At 44.9% G+C, this 17,936-nt stretch overlaps 1 protein-coding gene across 38 annotated transcripts in view; it reads right to left on the bottom strand.

The window, feature by feature from the left end:
* The window catches only part of LOC142929607 (uncharacterized), a 391,053-nt gene that overhangs the window by 264,929 nt on the left and 108,188 nt on the right, over positions 1 to 17,936 (bottom strand). For 30 of the 38 annotated variants that reach the window (XR_012945767.1, XR_012945769.1, XR_012945764.1 and 27 more), the window contains 2 exons: positions 2,342 to 2,493; positions 1,668 to 1,799 (listed from right to left, as the gene is read on the bottom strand). The gene's annotated coding sequence lies outside the window, so the exon portion shown is untranslated. Of the gene's footprint in view, positions 1 to 1,667; positions 1,800 to 2,341; positions 2,494 to 14,133; positions 14,532 to 17,936 lie in introns of those variants that run through there. The other 8 variants (XR_012945756.1, XR_012945754.1, XR_012945755.1 and 5 more) reach the window with 3 other exon arrangements.

Here is a 17,936-nt window from a genome sequence, read left to right as displayed (position 1 = left end):
CTCAAAATCAACGCCGATTGAAAGCCGCCGCGCAGAATTTTTGAAAACGGCAGGAAGTCCCCCACCCCCCCCTACCCCCCCCCCCCCCCCCCCGGTTTAACCACGAGGGCAATTATCTAAAATTCATGTTGCAGTCATTGTAGGGGGTCTGTAAGTGCTGCAGGTATAAATCGAGATGATGCAGTCTCATTGTAATTAATCAATATCACTCCACTCTGCTTAAGTACGGGGAACAGTTTAATACCAGCGGAGCTGAATGCCTGTTTTTAATTTTATATAGCGGAATATTGCTAAGGGCTTGAGAAAGGCAGTAGTGGCAGCTTTTTTTCTCAGCCCTACAAAGGGCTCTGCAAATGCATTTCCCAATGCTCTGACCCTGCGGGTCAATGCAGCTGCCTTTGATCGCAGCGAGAAAAATGGATGCATCGTACCACCATCCTCACAATGTCGCCCGCATTCCTGAAATAGCATCCCCTCTCTGCACCTAATGTTTGCATGTTTTGTGCAAACAGCACGAGGCTTTAGTCCATCAGCATCTGGACCATCTTTTGTGCGCGCGTATGCGAGCCGTGTGTATGCACGCGGCCGGGCGGCTGTGCTGGCCACCCACCCCCTCGTGTGCCGTGCCGACCTTTATAGGTGCTCGCTAACAGCACTTGCCCCAAAAGTCCATTGAGGCATTAGGGGGGATAATTGTTTTTCTTGCATGCACATACTGGTCGACTCAGTCGTTAATTAGAAGCCTGGCGCGATGTGTAAACATCGCCATTAGGGAGACAAAGACGGCCGGGCGTGGTGCTGGTCACCACCCCCCTTGTGTGCCATGCTAGCCTTCATAGGTGCTCACTAACAGCACTTGCCCCCACGGTCTATTCAGACTATATGGGGGATCTTTGTCTCTGCATGCATACATGCACATCTCTGTGCGGACGTGCGTGTCTTGTGCGCACGTGCGTTCATGCTTATTTGAACGCTGGGGGCTCAGCACAGTGGAATGAATGGTTTTCAGCCTTTGCTGCGTTGGTTTGCACTCGTACACAATTAATTACTCTGCGCATTCACAGCCTTCACAGAGTGAAGCCTTTCCTGGTGATTTCAACTTACTGTTGATTTAAGAAAACGAAAAAAATTCAGCACACACTGGAATATCAGTCGTGTGAAGGTCAGAAGAGACACAAGATGCCACCGGCGGTAATTATAACATAAATGATGAATGGATGATGCAATATTCTGGCAGTTTGTCTATAGATTTGTTGGGTGTGTGGTTTTATGAATGCATTAATGCAATAATTACATCAACGTATGTAACTTTATGGAACAAAAAAAATTCCACATTAATGTGATCAGCCCATTCACTTACAAGATAATTAGGGGAGAACTGTCCCTTTCAAATCACATTTGCTAATGCAAGTGGCACATTTTTCTCTTTCAGAGAGGAAAACATCGTCAATTAATGTGCAGCGAATGCCTTCCATTAATATAATCATTTCAAAGGCATCACTCTCCGCAGATAACGCGCTCCGTGGTGGGGCTGAGGATGTGGGGGCGGCACAGGGAGGGAGGGGGGGGGCCCGGGGGGTGGTGGGGGGGGGCCTGTGGTGGATGGCACGGCAGACGAACAAATGTGACAGCGCTGTGTGCACTGCGGGGCCGCGATGCTACCTCACCTCTCTCGCCATCGATCAGTCGTGGCCGTCTGGTTTCCAGGGCGACGCCCGGGCGACAGTTGTCAGGCGGAGATGGAGTGATACGGACGTGACAATAATTGCTTGCCGGAGGGCAGCCAGTCCTGCCCAGCCCTGCATCGTGTGTCACGGGAGATCAGGAGCAAGGTGGGGGGGGGGGGGTATCGCTGAGAGCAAAAGATTTGTTTTGTGGAGAATGCATTTGTGGGGGGCATTTTTACGTTTTTAGAGTTTTATTTCTTTATTTTTATTCTTCCCGCTTTTTTTTTTTTACACAGCCGCCGCGTGCGTGCATCACAGGCAACCCAATTTTGAGGGAAGGTGGAAGCCGGTGTATCACAAAAAAAGGCAAACAAATGAAACGAAAGTCATCAAAATAATTTGAATTGAATCTCTACTGGTGTGTGTCTCCCAATAACGCCCGCTCAGACTTGAATGGATGTCATAAATCCTCACATTTTATACTTGGCGAGCCTCAAACAATTTTCGTGCAAAAAAAACAATATTCACGCGCTCTATTTTTTTCTTACATTCCGTAAAAGTGGCCCGCAGTTTACGTGCGGTGACAAACACGGCTAATTTCCGCCGAACTCCAATTAGCCGTGCGGGCCTAGGATCTGAGGAGCTGATGGGAGCCGTGCTGCTATGCTTCTTACATTTTCCCCTGGCTTTTATGGCGATCCGCATATTTCCTCAAGACAGCGGTTGTCCATCCTCCTTACCGACATCCCCTCCTCTCTCTCTCTCTCTCTCCCTCGCTCTCCCGTGGAGGTGATGGTTGCAGCGGAAAAAGCCTCCGCCACCGGGCCTGTTAAAAGAGAAACAAGGGGAGGTGGGGGTGGAGGGAGGCTCAAATCAAATGGGCAGGCCATTAAGGTAAATATTTGGCAACTTTATGGTCCACAGAGACCTTTGCAATGGGCCTCCCAGACAAAGCAATGGTCACATGCTGATTGTCCAACCAGTCAAAACAAAGCAGCCTTATTAGAGCTCCCCTGCTGGGCTAAAGACTGGATTTTAGAGAAACGCATGTTTAGCCTGATGTCTTTGTGCAACTCATTACGGATTCTTTACACATGCAACGCACGAAAGCAGTCCCGCAAAACCGCCGTATTGTTTATATATTTGTGCGCCGATTAATTTAGTTATTTTTCCAAAGACAAAAAACGGAGGCCAATCGATGTCTATTAAACTAATTTAAAGTAATTTACTTAGACAAAAATGTTGCTGCATTTCATTATGGATGGAGGAAATAAAGGTTACCTTTGAAGTTCACAACATATAATCAAACAAGGATTATTGAAAACATGTAATATAAAATGCCTGATATTGATTTTTTTCCAAAATTGCAATAAGAGAGGCGGACACTCTAATTCCATGCTAGGAAACATCAATAAACATAAAAAAAGAGTTTCTGCAGCTAAAAAGGAGCTTGGTATAATAGTGAATTGGTATTTAAAATAAAACATGAACATTATGACCAAAAATATGCAAGTGTTTGACACCGATATAAACCTAACATCTTATTTCACAATGTTTAAAGAACACTCGTGATTAATGACAATTTTAGGAACATGACAACCCTATTAGCTGGGATTGGCTACGTACGGTGCGATAGAAGTACAATATACAAGCATAACGTTACAACTTTCCCATCCGCAGACTAATTACTCGCATATTTTATGAGTTGTAGCAATATTTCCTCTGCCTCAAGAAGGACTCCTAGGGAACGACGGGGGAAACGACGGTGGTATATTTTCTCCCCTTCGAAGCCATCGCCTAATAGAAGCAAAAGTTTGGGGGCACAATTTTTTTTCCATCTGGATATAAACAGAAAACTTATAAAAACCACACAAGTGTTAAAGTGCGTGCCATTACATTACGCTGCTCTTACGAAAGCCCCGTGCATCAGCCTTAACACACGGTTTGAATTATGGTTGTTTGTGGAAACAGACAGCAAACGCATCTACTATTTTGACAAACACCTATGGATTTTTTTTTGTAAGTGCGTGAAAGATTTCTTCGCTGACACCTTACTGATAAAACCTCATCACTGGATCCGAGATAAAAAAAACTAAATAAAGTGGAACTGAACCGTGCAAACAGATGTTTTGAGTGGAGGATATTAAATAATAACATATATTTTTTTAAACATAATTTGATCATCCAGTAAATTCCTGGTGGGTCTCAAGACTCGTTATCAGGAGGATTGTGCAGCAGGATGTTTGACTACATCTCATGACCAAGTGTTTAGCGTGTGGGAGGAAGTTGGCATATTGGAGAAAACCCATATAAATTTTTGAGATGTGCTCCTGATTTTTTTGATTAATTAGTAAATAAATCTGAAAACTGAGTTGAGACATGACATTTCAGATGATCCAAATATTGTTGTTCTTGTTGTTGGTTTGTCAGGTTGAACCGAAAACGGACAAGATGTCACTAATTCCTGCCAAAAGTGGCGTCTCATGGCATCAGGTGACGTAACTATTGTTAACACAAAGACAGTTTACATTACCGTAGGACATAAAAAGATGTGAAAATCCAAAAAAAAAGACTTGAAAATTGTCTCTTCATAACCAGAACCTGAAATGTTTACATTTCAAACTCATTCCTGATATCATACTTTATTTTGAAAAAAGGTTTTTGCTTGTTGGATTCCTGCATGCCTGGCAGGATTCCTGGCGTGTCGCCAAGTGCGCATGCGTGTGGTGTGTCATCACCGTGCACATGCGCGTGATGACGTCACCCGCATCCCACAGCATTGAGCTCTGTTCGCGCACGCTGGTGGTGGGGGGGGGGGCGGTGGGTGGATCAGTAGATGGGTGGGTGGATCGGTGGGTGGGTGGATCGGTGGGTGGGTATGTGGGTATATGGGTGGGTGGATCGGTGGGTGCTTGGGTGGGTGGGTGGATCGGTGGATTGGTGTGTGGGTGGATTGGTGTGTGGGTGGATGGGTGGGTGGGTATGTGGGTGGATGGGTGGGTGGATCGGTGGGTGGGTGGATCATTGGGTGGGTAGATCGGTGGGTGGATTGGTGGGTGGATCAGTGGGTGGGTCTTTGAGTGGGTGACGTCAAAAGCATGCATTGGCTGCGAGTAACGGATTCAAGAATACACTTGTGGTAAAACCATCCATCGCCTGGCCACTTTGCAGTTCAGAAATTCTGCATGATCCACCATCTCTTGCATCCAAAGCAATGGATATCCATGTGTGCGCCAGCACAGCCAGCTATTAAAGATATGCACTGACACAAGTGAGTTCCACTATTTGTAAACAAAGCAAACGGCAGCAGCTAATGCATTGTGATGTTATAATATTATCACTGTAAGCTATTGCATTTCAAATGAAACCTAAGCAATATGTTGGTGGTGTTGGTTTTTAAACTTAAAGACTACCGTTCATCGATCAACATGTAAAATGCTGGTTAAATTATCGGATCGCAAACTACTTCAGCTTGAACAATTAACAAACTCAACCCAAATGTTCCTGTTTCAGATATTCGTCGTTATTGGTTAATTTATCCATCTGAATTAGGCAGTGCAATAATAATTTCAATCAGATTATTTGAGTTCTTTGGCCTGTGTGGAATAAAACCAAAGCGGCCAGAAAAAAAAACCTACAACCTCAAAAGAGTGACACTCAAGGCTCTGAACAGATTCACAAATGTATCGTTATACTGACATCTGGTCGACTTACAGCTAAAACCTACATAAAATCTGGTATTCCCAGGTGAATTCGCATCCAAGTACTAACCAGGTTCAACCCTGCTTACCCAAAATTGAGTTTCCATCATGTCCCATTCACCTAGGAAGCAGCATGGTTCGCAATCCAACCCAACTACTGGATATCTGTGAAACTACTGGACATCTGTGAATAAGAGCTTTATCGCTCGTAAAATTCCTCCCGTACAAATACATACATTGAGGGAAAAAAGCATTTGATCCCCTGCTGATTTTGTACGTTTGCCCACTGACAAAGAAATGATCAGTCTATAATTTTAATGGTAGGTTTATTTGAACAGTGAGAGAATAACAACAAGAAAATCCAGAAAAACGCATGTCAACAATGTTATAAATTGATTTGCATTTTAATGAGGGAAATAAGTATTTGACCCCCTCTCAATCAGAAAGATTTCTGGCTCCCAGGTGTCATTTATACAGGTAACGAGCTGAGATTAGGAGCATACTCTTAAAGGGAGTGCTCCTAATCTCAGCCTGTTACCTGTATAAAAGACACCTGTCCACATAAACAATCAATCAATCAGATTCCAAACTCTCCGCCATGGCCAATACCAAAGAGCTCTCCAAAGATGTCAGGGACAAGATTGTAGACCTACACAAGGCTGGAATGGGCTACAAGACCATTGCCAAGCAGCTTGGTGAGAAGGTGACAATAGTTGCTGCGATTATTCGCAAATGGAAAAAACACAAAAGAACTGTCAATCTCCCTCGGCCTGGGGCTCCATGCAGGATCTCACCTCGTGGAGTTGCAATGATCATGAGAACGGTGAGGAATCAGCCCAGAACTACACGGGAGGATTTTGTCAATGATCTAAAGGCAGCTGGGACCATAGTCACCAAGAAAACAATTGGTAACACACTACGCCGTGAAGGACTGAAATCCTGCAGCGCCCACAAGGTCCCCCTGCTCAAGAAAGCACATATTCATGCCCGTCTGAAGTTTGCCAATGAACATCTGAATATTTCAGAGGATAACTGGGTGAAAGTGTTGTGGTCAGATGAGACCAAAATGGAGCTCTTTGGCATCAACTCAACTCGCCGTGTTTGGAGGAGGAGGAATGCTGCCTATGACCCCAAGAACACCATCCCCACCGTCAAACATGGAGGTGGAAACATTATGCTTTGGGGGTGTTTTTCTGCTAAGGGGACAGGACAACTTCATCGCATCAAAGGGACGATGGACAGGGCCATGTACCGTCAAATTTTGGGTAAGAACCTCCTTCCCTCAGCCAGGGCATTGAAAATGGGTCGTGGATGGGTATTCCAGCATGACAATGATCCAAAACACACGGCCAAGGCAACAAAGGAGTGGCTCAAGAAGAAGCACATTAAGGTCCTGGAGTGGCCTAGCCAGTCTCCAGACCTTAATCCCATAGAAAATCTGGAGGGAGCTGAAGGTTCGAGTTGCCAAACGTCAGCCTCGAAACCTTAATGACTTGGGGAAGATCTGCAAAGAGGAATGGGACAAAATCCCTCCTGAGATGTGTGCAAACCTGGTGGCCAACTACAAGAAAAGTCTGACCTCTGTGATTGCCAACAAAGGTTTTGCCACCAAGTACTAAGTCATGTTTTGCAGAGGGGTCAAATACTTATTTCCCTCATTAAAATGCAAATCAATTTATAACATTTTGACATGCGTTTTTCTGGATTTTTGTGTTGTTATTCTGTCTCTCACTGTTCAAATAAACCTACCATTAAAATTATAGACTGATCATTTTTCTGTCAGTGGACAAACGTACAAAATCAGCAGGGGATCAAATACTTTTTTCCCTCACTGTACTCTGATTCAGAACGCACTTAAAAAACATGCCATTAGATAACCTGGATATAGTCGATGGAATACCCGGCAGTGATGCATCTGGGGCAGAGTTTGTTTTCGTCTTAAGCAGCAGTCACTGGTTGCCGATGCTTCAGGATCTCATCGTCATTCCGAAGAAACAAAACTCTCCATCCTCCACTGCGCACCCTGATCTCTCTATGACGCTGAGGACCGCGCATGCACGCCAGTGTCTAATGCATCGCGTCTGCTCAAGAGAGGTGGCCCATATTGTTTGTCACTGCATTAAAATTGTTCCCACGTGGCTTCCAATAATGCTGACAAAACAAATGGCGAAAGAACAAGAACTCGAGAGAGAGGAATGAACCGGAAGGATGTTGCATGTATAGCTCATCGGGGCCAATTAGGCGTGTAATATTATTCACTTTGACACACGATGTGTTACACCATCCAACTGGCCTGCAGATGTACTCTCGATTGTCAAAACGTTTGTTAAGTTTTTGCACATTTTGTAAAAATGAAATCCATCATCAGTCATGACCATTATCCGCAGCTTGGGAGAAATGCAAAAACACATTTCATTTCATTATATTCGTACTGCAGTATATTTACACCTACTAAGACGAGACGTTAAGAAGTGAATCGTGTATATATATAGTAAAGGGCGGTGGTGGGTTTAATAACACATTTATATATTTACGCGATTTAACCCAAAAAAAACCTGTATTACGGATGTTTAGAAGCATAACAATTTCACAAAAGGAACAAAAAAGGCCAACTCATACAAAAACACCAAACTATATTTCCACGAATGTCTAAATAACGAGGTGTAATTAACACAAGTCAAACTGCACGTAAGACAGAACCAACGTATAGGTTTCAGTACTTTTTACACAAGGAGTTTAAATAAGTCGGGTAGCTCGATGCCCCAGCTACCTGCTAATATCTGCACAACACTCCCCTGGCACCACAATGTACAGTGGAGGTTATGTTAAAGATTATGGTTATCATTTGCGAACGATGGCCAAGTGCTGCTTGATTTTTTGCCATGGAAACAAAACAAAAACCTGCCTGCTAGTACACTCCAGAAAATTAGAATAATAATAAACATTCTCAAGCAAATACACATTTTCCACGTATCTACTTGTAAAAAGAGATAGCATATATAGGCCATGCTCTTATCTGGTTAAAGTGCACCGAATTGCATCGTGTATATATGTAACACAAAGGGATGTTCGACAAATGCCTGTTTGTGTTCAAGTAGGTCACTGCAAATTCCACCGTAGTGCAGCACACGGTTCGCATTTTTTGTCACAACCACACGTTTTGAAATACCCTACAACCGAAGTTATTTCGCCAGAATTACAAAACCTGGCTGAAGGTTATATGCACTGCGTTGATTATAACTTAACCGTGTTGACTTGGTATTGGCAAATCCCTCCTGGGTTACAGAGTTATTCCTGTGCATTAGCCGGCGGCCTCGTCCAACCAGCCTTTAATTAAAGTCAAGGCATGCCCCGCGCACCAATCTTTAATTAATTTGGCAAACAATTCTGATAAGAGCCACTGGAGGTGCAACGTCACCCCTTCGCTTTACAAAAATATCCCAACAAGTCGCGCGGAAAAAAAACCCATTCAGGTTGCCGAGGGTGTTAAGGGTCGGTCGTACGTGTTGTGACATTTACACCTATGGCATAATGAGGGCCAACCTCTTTTATTACATGAGCTATGGCGCGTAACATGTTCTCAATTGGAAAGAGTACGCTTCTGAGAGACGATGCAATGTTTTTTGTTGATATATTTATCCATAATAGGGGTGGGGGGTGGTTTGGGTTAGATCACATAAATATAAATGTGTCGTTAAAGCTGCCACCACCAATTAGTGAGGTTGTCATGTAAACAAAACATGCCAATTAGTTACTAGTTCAGCACACTGGTGTGTTGAAGAGTGAACCTACAATGTCAGGTGGTGGCGGGCTGAACGACACATTTATATTTACGCGATTTAACCCAAAAAAACCCCTCTATTATGGATATTGGTCGCGAAAGCCTACGTGTTAAAACTTTATATTTATAAATACACATATACGTGTATAAGAAAAAAGGTGAATAGGTACAATGTGTAGAACTACCTGTTGGGACAGGTGGAGGTGTCTCCTTTGCACCACGTCTGACTGCCAGAGGAAAAAAACACTCCTAACAGTCCACAAAAAACGACCGCCTCTCGGATGATCAACCACTTCAAGCCGGGAAGGCAAAATGTCACACTTTTCTACATTCTGCCTGAGCACTTTTAGTAGAAGTGACAGGCAAAGGGTTCATTCTGGAGTCAACTATAAATAAACAATGAGGGGGCGCCGAGGATCGGCACAGTTCTTGATGCAGGGGAAATGCTGCAAACAGATTATGGGGTGCACTTTACAACACTCTCCCAAGGTAAATTATGGCCCCGCGCTGTGACGGGAGAATGCACGTAACCGAAAAAGACTACCCATCATTTCATTTGGAAATGTAAGAAACGCTGTGCAAGGGAAAACATCGGTTGATATAATGGGCTTTCATGGCTGAAGGCTGTAGATATTCCAAGAATTCTTAGGGGCTAGTAAAAACGGATAAAGCTCACTGTGGATGAAGCAGGAACTATAAGGGATATATACAATGTGTACTGCTTGACAACTTAAAATAGGAGAAACGGCCTTAATGGTGGACACTCACATAGGTACACGGGTAGTCACATGCCATGTATAACAATTTTATATTCTGCAGTGCTTATCATGTACGTATGTGAGTGCATTCCGAAGGAGCTAAAGCAACAGGGCACTAAAAATTGACGGCGCATTTTAAAAATGTTAACATACACGTTGCAAAAACAAAATTGAAATCCCGTTCGTTCCTAGAACACGTGGTAAATACCTACAATCACTAAGAGATGCACGTGACGTGAAAAATCGCTGGCGACTGCTGAGGCGGACCAGAAGACAAAGCATTTATTTGTCCGAAATGTACATTTTCTACTAAAGTCAATGTATGGATTTCCAGGTGGTTAATTGGATTATGTTCAAACTTCTTCCTTAATTGGATACTGCAAACATCTAATCAGTAAATTAACGGAGTGCAGCGTGGAAGTATAAGATCATTAACAGGCTTATGTCGCCAAGGGCCGCAGCGTTTATTTCATTTTTTTTTTACCGTCCGGCGATTTTGGGTGTAAAAATAAAAAAAAAGTATCTTTATATTGCATCCCATTCTCAAAACTTTGTCCCACGATGACATTTTGGTCGGCATTGTCCCCTCCAACACAATTCCCATCTGAAACCAGCCCCTATCTCGCGCAGGTCGATAGAGTAAATAAAATATAATCGATAGTGCTTGCCTAGATGACTGTCCCCTGGATTTCGTCTCTGTTCATTGCTGCGCGAGCCTTTTGAGGTTTTATACTTTGCAGTGTGGACTAAAATATGCTGGGTGTGTTACATGACAGGGGTAGCGGGGGGGGGGGGACGATGACGACGACACATTGTAATGCAAGCATATATCTAGGGCAAATGCTTTTACAGGGAATAATGTCTTGACAGTGCTATTGGCACTTTTCAAGAAGGTGGCGTGACACTGCTAAGCTACTCAAAATAGACAAATGAAGCATTTAAAATGCATTTTCTTATTGACGCGGTATTTACCGTTCGCATTTACAAGGGTCTCAGTTGCCCTTGCGATTGACAATGATTTGACAATGATTTGACAATGATCTGTCAATCGCAAGGGCAACTGAGACCCTTTGACAGACGAACGAAAATAATAAAAAGAGGAAACACGTTTTGCTTGTTTCTTTGACGACTCTTGCTGGTCAATCAACATTTAAATAGCTAATTTTACCTGAAACTATTTATACGAGGGAAAAAAAAAATCAATTGATGTAATTGGGATTAAAGACAAAACTGTTGATAATTGCAATTCATCTCCTCGGCTAAGGTTAAAACTACATGTCTATAACATACATTACAGAGTCTGAGTCTTATAATCTGTTATCCTGAAATCCATGTTATAGTCTGAGGCCTCTTAAATTGTACCGTATAATGATGCAAAGTTCACAAATAACGAAAAACACCGCAACACATTCGTCTTTAACGCTGCAACCTTCGTTGAAAAACATAATAGGTGACGTTTGAGGCAATGACCCTTCTCTATAGCACATCTGGAGAGTAACAACATTAACAAACCCTGAGTGCTTGCATTTACTTACAAAACCAAATGTGTACGTCAAACTTATTTCGCACTGTACGTAGCCAACCGTGCTAATCGGAGGTGCGAAATATAACATTACTGAATGTTCAAAATGAGATTTACTAAATTCTCAGCTAACCATTAAGATAGCATGCAGAATATGGTTATATTCTTTGGGTCTTTCGGTAAAGTCATGTAGATAGGTTTAAAGAAAATAACAAAAAATTGCTTTTTCTTTGAACCTATCTACGTGACTTTACCGAAAGACCCAAAGAATATGAATTCCTGCAGTCACGAAAGCTTAAAGTCAAGAATATGGTTACTTTGGTGGAATATTTACATTAGCGAAATATGTTTATTTGTACGACAGGTTAGTGTTGAGATCTCTTTCAGAAAAAAAATGAATGCCTTCTATGTATGTTGAACTTCTTTCCCGCCATACGCAGCCAACCATGTTAATCAGAGGTCCCTTGTGCCAGTGCATCTCAAGACACGGCTTGATTGTCAGACAACGTTTCTGTACGAGAGGGTGTGAGTAGGTCCTGTCGGCAAGGGAGCACTAATTCTCGAACGTGACCCATTAAACGACTCGCACGTCTACAGTAAAATATTATTGCCCCCACCCCCCGCAAAAAAAAAAAAACGAGGAAAAAAAAGTGACTTTAGAAAACCTCAAACGTATCATTAGGCTCAAAGCTTTTCAAATAACCCTGTTATTACTGGCTGTGTTGGGAGCTCACACCTTTCACCTTTGTCATATTCCCCACCGTGGAGGTGGATTGGCTGAGCCTCACTGAGGGAACGCGACCCTTGGCTTCTGACATTTCCTGGCAAAATCCGATTGGCTGCTGGGAGACCAGACCAGCGCTGCGTTAGTTGCTGCAGGAGCCTCAGAAGAAAAAAATGGGGGGGGGGGTTGAGTGGTGAGGTTCGGGGGCCTGCGGGGTTGAAGTTGGTGCATTTGCACATGGGTGTGTGTGTGTGCATGTGCGTGTCTCCACGCTTGCGTGTGTGTGTGTGGCGGGGGGGAGGGTTAGCGCAGCGGTTAGCGCTACGCTGCGCTATGAACCCGGCGACCCGAGTTCGATTCGCGCTCACGGCCAACAACCAGTGATGATTACCTGAACCGGTCCTGGGCCTCACCTAGATCGACTCAGCCTCAAATGGGTACCTGGTGCGGTGTGTAAACATCGCCACTGGGGAAACAAAAGCAGGTGTGGTGCTGGCCACCCACCCTCTCGTGTGCCGTTCTGGCCTTCACAGGTGCTACTCGCGAAGAGCACTTGCCCCAACAGTCTGTCAAAGGCGTCACGGGGGATTATTTGTCTTTGGGGTTGTGTGTGCGTCAACATGCGGTGTGGCCCAGAATCGAAATAGACTGGCGGACCCCTGCTGCAATTAAATTTTAAGCGGAGACATAAAAACATTGACAAATGCTCTTCGTGGTCTTATTCAGGTCCACAGGGAAAAGCCGAGACACTAAATAAAATCCCGTTCTCTAACAAAAATGGATTCTTCCGAGGTCATTTGATTACTTTTCGAAAAAAAATAAAAACTGACAACACGGCATATAAAAACAATTCTTGCAAAATATATCCACACAAATAATTGTCCAGATATGAATTTAGCATTGTAATGCATATAAAAAATTGGTAAGTCTTTACAAGACCTTTTCTAATTATGATAGCCAAACAGTTATATGATCAGAGAATGTTTAAGAAATGCAAAAAAAACGGTAATAGTTCAGTTTACATGGTAGATAATTGCATATCTATGTATATATTAGAGTATATATTAGAGCACGGATTAACTCCATCCCCGCTGATATGCGAAACAAAAATTATCTGGTTTTTGAATGTGCCGACACACGAGGCGTGGACAATACGTTTAATGTGAATTACAATGAAAACCATCAATTAATTTACAGTAATTGCCACGCTTGTCACGAGGTCACTGCAGTGCGGGGGTTCAATGCTTTTGCAATGGGGCTCAAGTTGACGTATGTCAAGGTGGCACCTCTTATTTTTTTTAAACCATTTTTAACATCTTTTGACCACACACGCGCTCACGCGCACGCGTATACACGCATACACGCGCGCGTACAAAGGCGGCAGTTGAAAAGTGAAATTGGCCTTCGCCACCCGTTCTACATTTTGGAAAGGGTCTTTCCTTATTGCTCGTCAATTTTATCTCGCCTGTTGACTACCACTGATGAATGTAAATGGTGGCACTCCGATAAAAGCGGGCTTCTTTGGTGGAGTACAAGTGGCTTTTTTTTATTGTTGAACAGATCATCATACGCTTCATGATGGATCCTATTTTATGCCGAGCGATGTACTCATTAGCACTGTTGCATGGCAATTGGATGAAGCGGAGTTACATGAAACCTAAGCCGCACTACTGTACGTTTAACATTTTACCAATCCCATTATAATTAGCAAGGATATATAACTCAACGCCTTTATGAGGTGAAATAGAATATGACGCAAAGCACGTATATGTAATCCCATTTTAAAAGTACGGAAAAACGGTGTTTTATTCACATTTCCTGTTAATGAAACGGTAAGAGACATACAAGCTTTCCCTTATGTATAATTGTAAAAAAAAAATAGCAAGAGTATATGTATAGTACTAACAATATATTTTATGAACGCACGACAAGGACTTTACATCAAATACGGTATTTCACGTTTACGTAAACGGCACTTACCTTATTTGCGGTTGGTCAAGAGCCGAGCTTTCCTTTACAAAAGGCCTGACTCTGGTACATGTTGAAATGTACCATCAACAACTGTCAGCAACACACAATGCACAGCAGCATTGACAACAGAAGTTGGGTATTTAGGAAAGATTTACGGAAAAAAATAACGCCCCCTCCCCCCCCCCCGAAGTATAAAAGAGAGGCGCGTGCGTTCATAATGCTACCGTAACGTAACGGACAGGTCAAACGTGACCGCGTGCGTGCGTGCGAGGGTAACAATAACTTCATAAAACATGGGACAGTGTAAAGGAATTACGGTTAGAGCCCCCGTCACTTTGCTGATAGCTTTAAGTGTACTTCCCTTGTCCCTCCCAAAACTTAGGAATGCTGGCAAAGTTGTTCCCGGTCCCTTCTAAACCCCCCGCCCACCCCACCTCCCCAGGCCACTGCACATCAGCAAAAAAAATATATAAATGGTTTCTCTCCTCTTACTATATACAACCTAGGGCCCAGCCAACATAGACACCCACAAAGATGAATGAACATATCAAATGCGCACATTTTTACATTTGTCAATCCCATTCATCGCTGCTCTACCAAAACCACGGATCTCACTTGTGAAATAGCCGGGCAATTTGGTTTGGTTTGTTGTCCTTTCTCCCCCCGCACCTCCGATTAGCACGGTCGGCTACGTACATACGGTGCGAAAGAAGTTCAACATACATACATACATGCAATGGGATCCAGCACCATCCGTGTAGCGAATCTAAAATAAGCTCAACGCTCGTTTCAGGTAGGTCGGTGGGGGGTGAGAAGGTGCCGCCATATCTGTGTTTTTTTAATGCAATGCTCTGGACTCTCCAAATGGCCCAGGGTATGGGGGGACAAGGTTGTCCCCTCCAGCTTATCGGGGGAGGCCCAATTACAGTGTGGCACACACACCCTCTTTGGGGCGGAGGGGGGGGGCAGCTACTGCAAGGTGGGAAGGTGTCCTCCTCCCCCCATTACTTTCTCACTGTTGCTTGCAGGCCAGACGCGCACTCAAGATTATCACAGCTCGGGGAGAGAGAGTGTGTGCAGGTGAGAGTAATGTTATGGGTCGTGTACAATTTCAGCAGGACTGCTCTGTTCACAGTGCAGGAAGGGGGCCTTGGTTTTGTTGATAGGCAGGGGCACCATAATATTTGGGCCGTTAAAAATAATAACACAATACTATAAATACGTGGCTAACATTGAATCATGAAGTTAATGCACAATTTGCGTTATTTAATGTATGCATGCTTAACAAACTGGCCAATTAAGCCCTGCTAATGAAAACTGAATCATGAAATATAATGGGAGAAGATACACTGTAGCGGAGAGCATTGATTTATTCCTGTTTGAAAATCCAAAAATATGATCATGTGCAATCATATCCATGCAAATGCATGGAAGCACTCGTTCAATTAAACATGTTTTTGCGTAGACCTGAGCCTTTGTCCACGAACATGCAGTACTGTACATGCGCAGATATGTTGTGTATGTTATGGGAGAATGTGTGGACGTGCCTGCACACGTGGGGTGTGGTGGTGCAGTGAGTGGTTAGCTCACTACGAACCTGTTCAACCGAGTTATATTCCCGCTCACCCGCAACATCAGTGGGAAATATCAGAACTGGTCCTGGGCTTCCCCGAGGTCGACTAACAAACTCTTTAAATACATACCTGATGAGGTGTGCAAACATCAGCACTAGAGAGACAAAGGTGGGTCAGGCGTGGTACTAACCACACCACCCCTCCCTCGTGTGCCGTGTCGGGACACATAGCGGTTCGCTAACAGCACTTGGCACATCAGTCTGTTAAGGCTACATGGAGGATCTTTGTCTTTGTTAGTGCCTGCGCGTGAGTACATCAACCCGTTCAAAGACGTGCGTGAAAAGAGCATGGGGGCTTTAGAGGCCACGGGGGCCAAAGCTGCCAAGAACACATGTTTCTCTACCCCGTGCACGCGAGATTGGAACGTGGGCTTAGCACCGGTACCCAGAGGCCCTCTTGGCCCTTGGCAGCACTGCAAGAAAACCACCAGGGTGGGTACTCAGTCGTAGCCCGAGCTGAACTAGGGGAGGCCCACAATGGGGAATTTAATCTGTGGTTCAGACTGCTGGAAATGAACCAAGATCACCGGGATTAGGAGCGCAGTGCACTGTGGACACATCACGCGACACCACCGGTGTGCCTTCTTGCACCCCGCGTGTCTGCACGTGGTTTATTTTCCATGCTCGTGTGTGGACAAGTGGTCGAGTGGTACAGTACTTGTTTACGTAGAGCCACGGGGTCTTTTTGTTGTTGAAAGTAAAGGGCGCAGTGGTGAGGCCGGCGGGGGTGGTAAGTTTACTTGAGAAGCGCTGCCTCCAAAATTAAGGGGGGCATTGCCACACCACGAACAAAGTGACTTCGCGCTGCTAATGGGGGTGCATTTTTTTTTTATTCGCTTGCGACGAGTGCACATCGACGCAATAGTCAGCAGTGCCGGAATGTCGCGTGCACTTTCACTGCCAAAATGACTACGGTATAACACGCTCCGGCCATATACGGTAATCCTCCTCCCGGTTACAAGATGCTCTGGAAAGTACGCCGCGGCACCACCCCAGCTTGTGACCGCCGTCAATAAAGCGACACAAATGTGGTCTCACGTGTACGCTCGCATGCTCGCACACGCGCACGCGCATCTACCTGATTATGAGACGCAATCTTCAACTTTTTCTTCAAAATATTGAGGGGGGGGGGGGTGTGGGCGGGTGGTGGGGCATCATATAATCCAGAAAATGCGGTCTTTTTTTTGTAAGAAGAGGAAAAAGAAAGAACAGTTGAGGTTCCCACAGCACCACCAAAATCCACGTCTCTCCAAGTCACTCGGCCCTATCCCAAGTGGCTCACCGTGCCTTTAGAGCCCCCAGATAACCCCTAATCCAGCCCCGGGGGCAAAAAAAAAAAACAGGGGCTAGAGTTTCTGGTGCAGCAACTCTAGGGGAAGGGGGGGGGGGGCACCTCCCACCTCCCAACCTCTACTTGCCCAGCCCTGCCCACCCTCCGGCACACAAAGACAAAGATCCCCCGTATAGCCTTAACAGACTGTTTGTTGGGGCAAGTGTTGTTAGCCAGCACCTATGGAGGCCGGCATGGCACACGAGGGAGTGGATGGCCAGCAGCATGCCCGATTACCTTTGTCTCCCCAGTGGCGATGTTTACACACCGCACCAGGTACTCAATTGAGGCCGAGTCGACCTAGGGGAGGCCCAGAACCGATTCAGATAATTGTCATCAGTGTTGGTCGTGAGGGGGAATCAAACTCGGGTTACCGGGTTCGTAGCGCCGCGCGATAACCACGACACTCCCGTTCCAGCACACACACACACCACACACACACCACACACCACACAAACACCACACACACACCACACACACACACCACAGGAACACCACACACACACACACCACACACACACCACACACACCACACACACACACCACAGGCACACCACACACACCACACACACACACTACACACACACCACACACACACCACACACACACACGCTAAAAAAAGGAAACGATGCCCCCTTGTGTGCTTGCCAAGTTTAAATATCCGCGGAGCCGCCACCCACCGACCGAATGGCTTAACAATGCGAGGGGGAGGGGGCACGTGTCCGTGGACTGACGTCCTCGTTTGACACCCAACCCGATCCCCCTGGGGTTTTCGAACAGACGAGCGGGACGAGCGGGACGAGCCACCATTGTTGTTGTTGTTGTTGTCGTCTTCACGCCACGCCGTTT

The sequence above is a fragment of the Petromyzon marinus genome, chromosome 32, assembly GCF_048934315.1.
Source record: "Petromyzon marinus isolate PM22_M1 ecotype Great Lakes invasive population chromosome 32, UKy_Petmar_22M1.pri1.0, whole genome shotgun sequence".
In the NCBI taxonomy this organism is placed as follows: Eukaryota; Metazoa; Chordata; class Hyperoartia; order Petromyzontiformes; family Petromyzontidae; genus Petromyzon; species Petromyzon marinus.
Note: the sequence above shows the minus strand (reverse complement) of the source record. Positions and strands in the feature narration are given on the sequence as shown.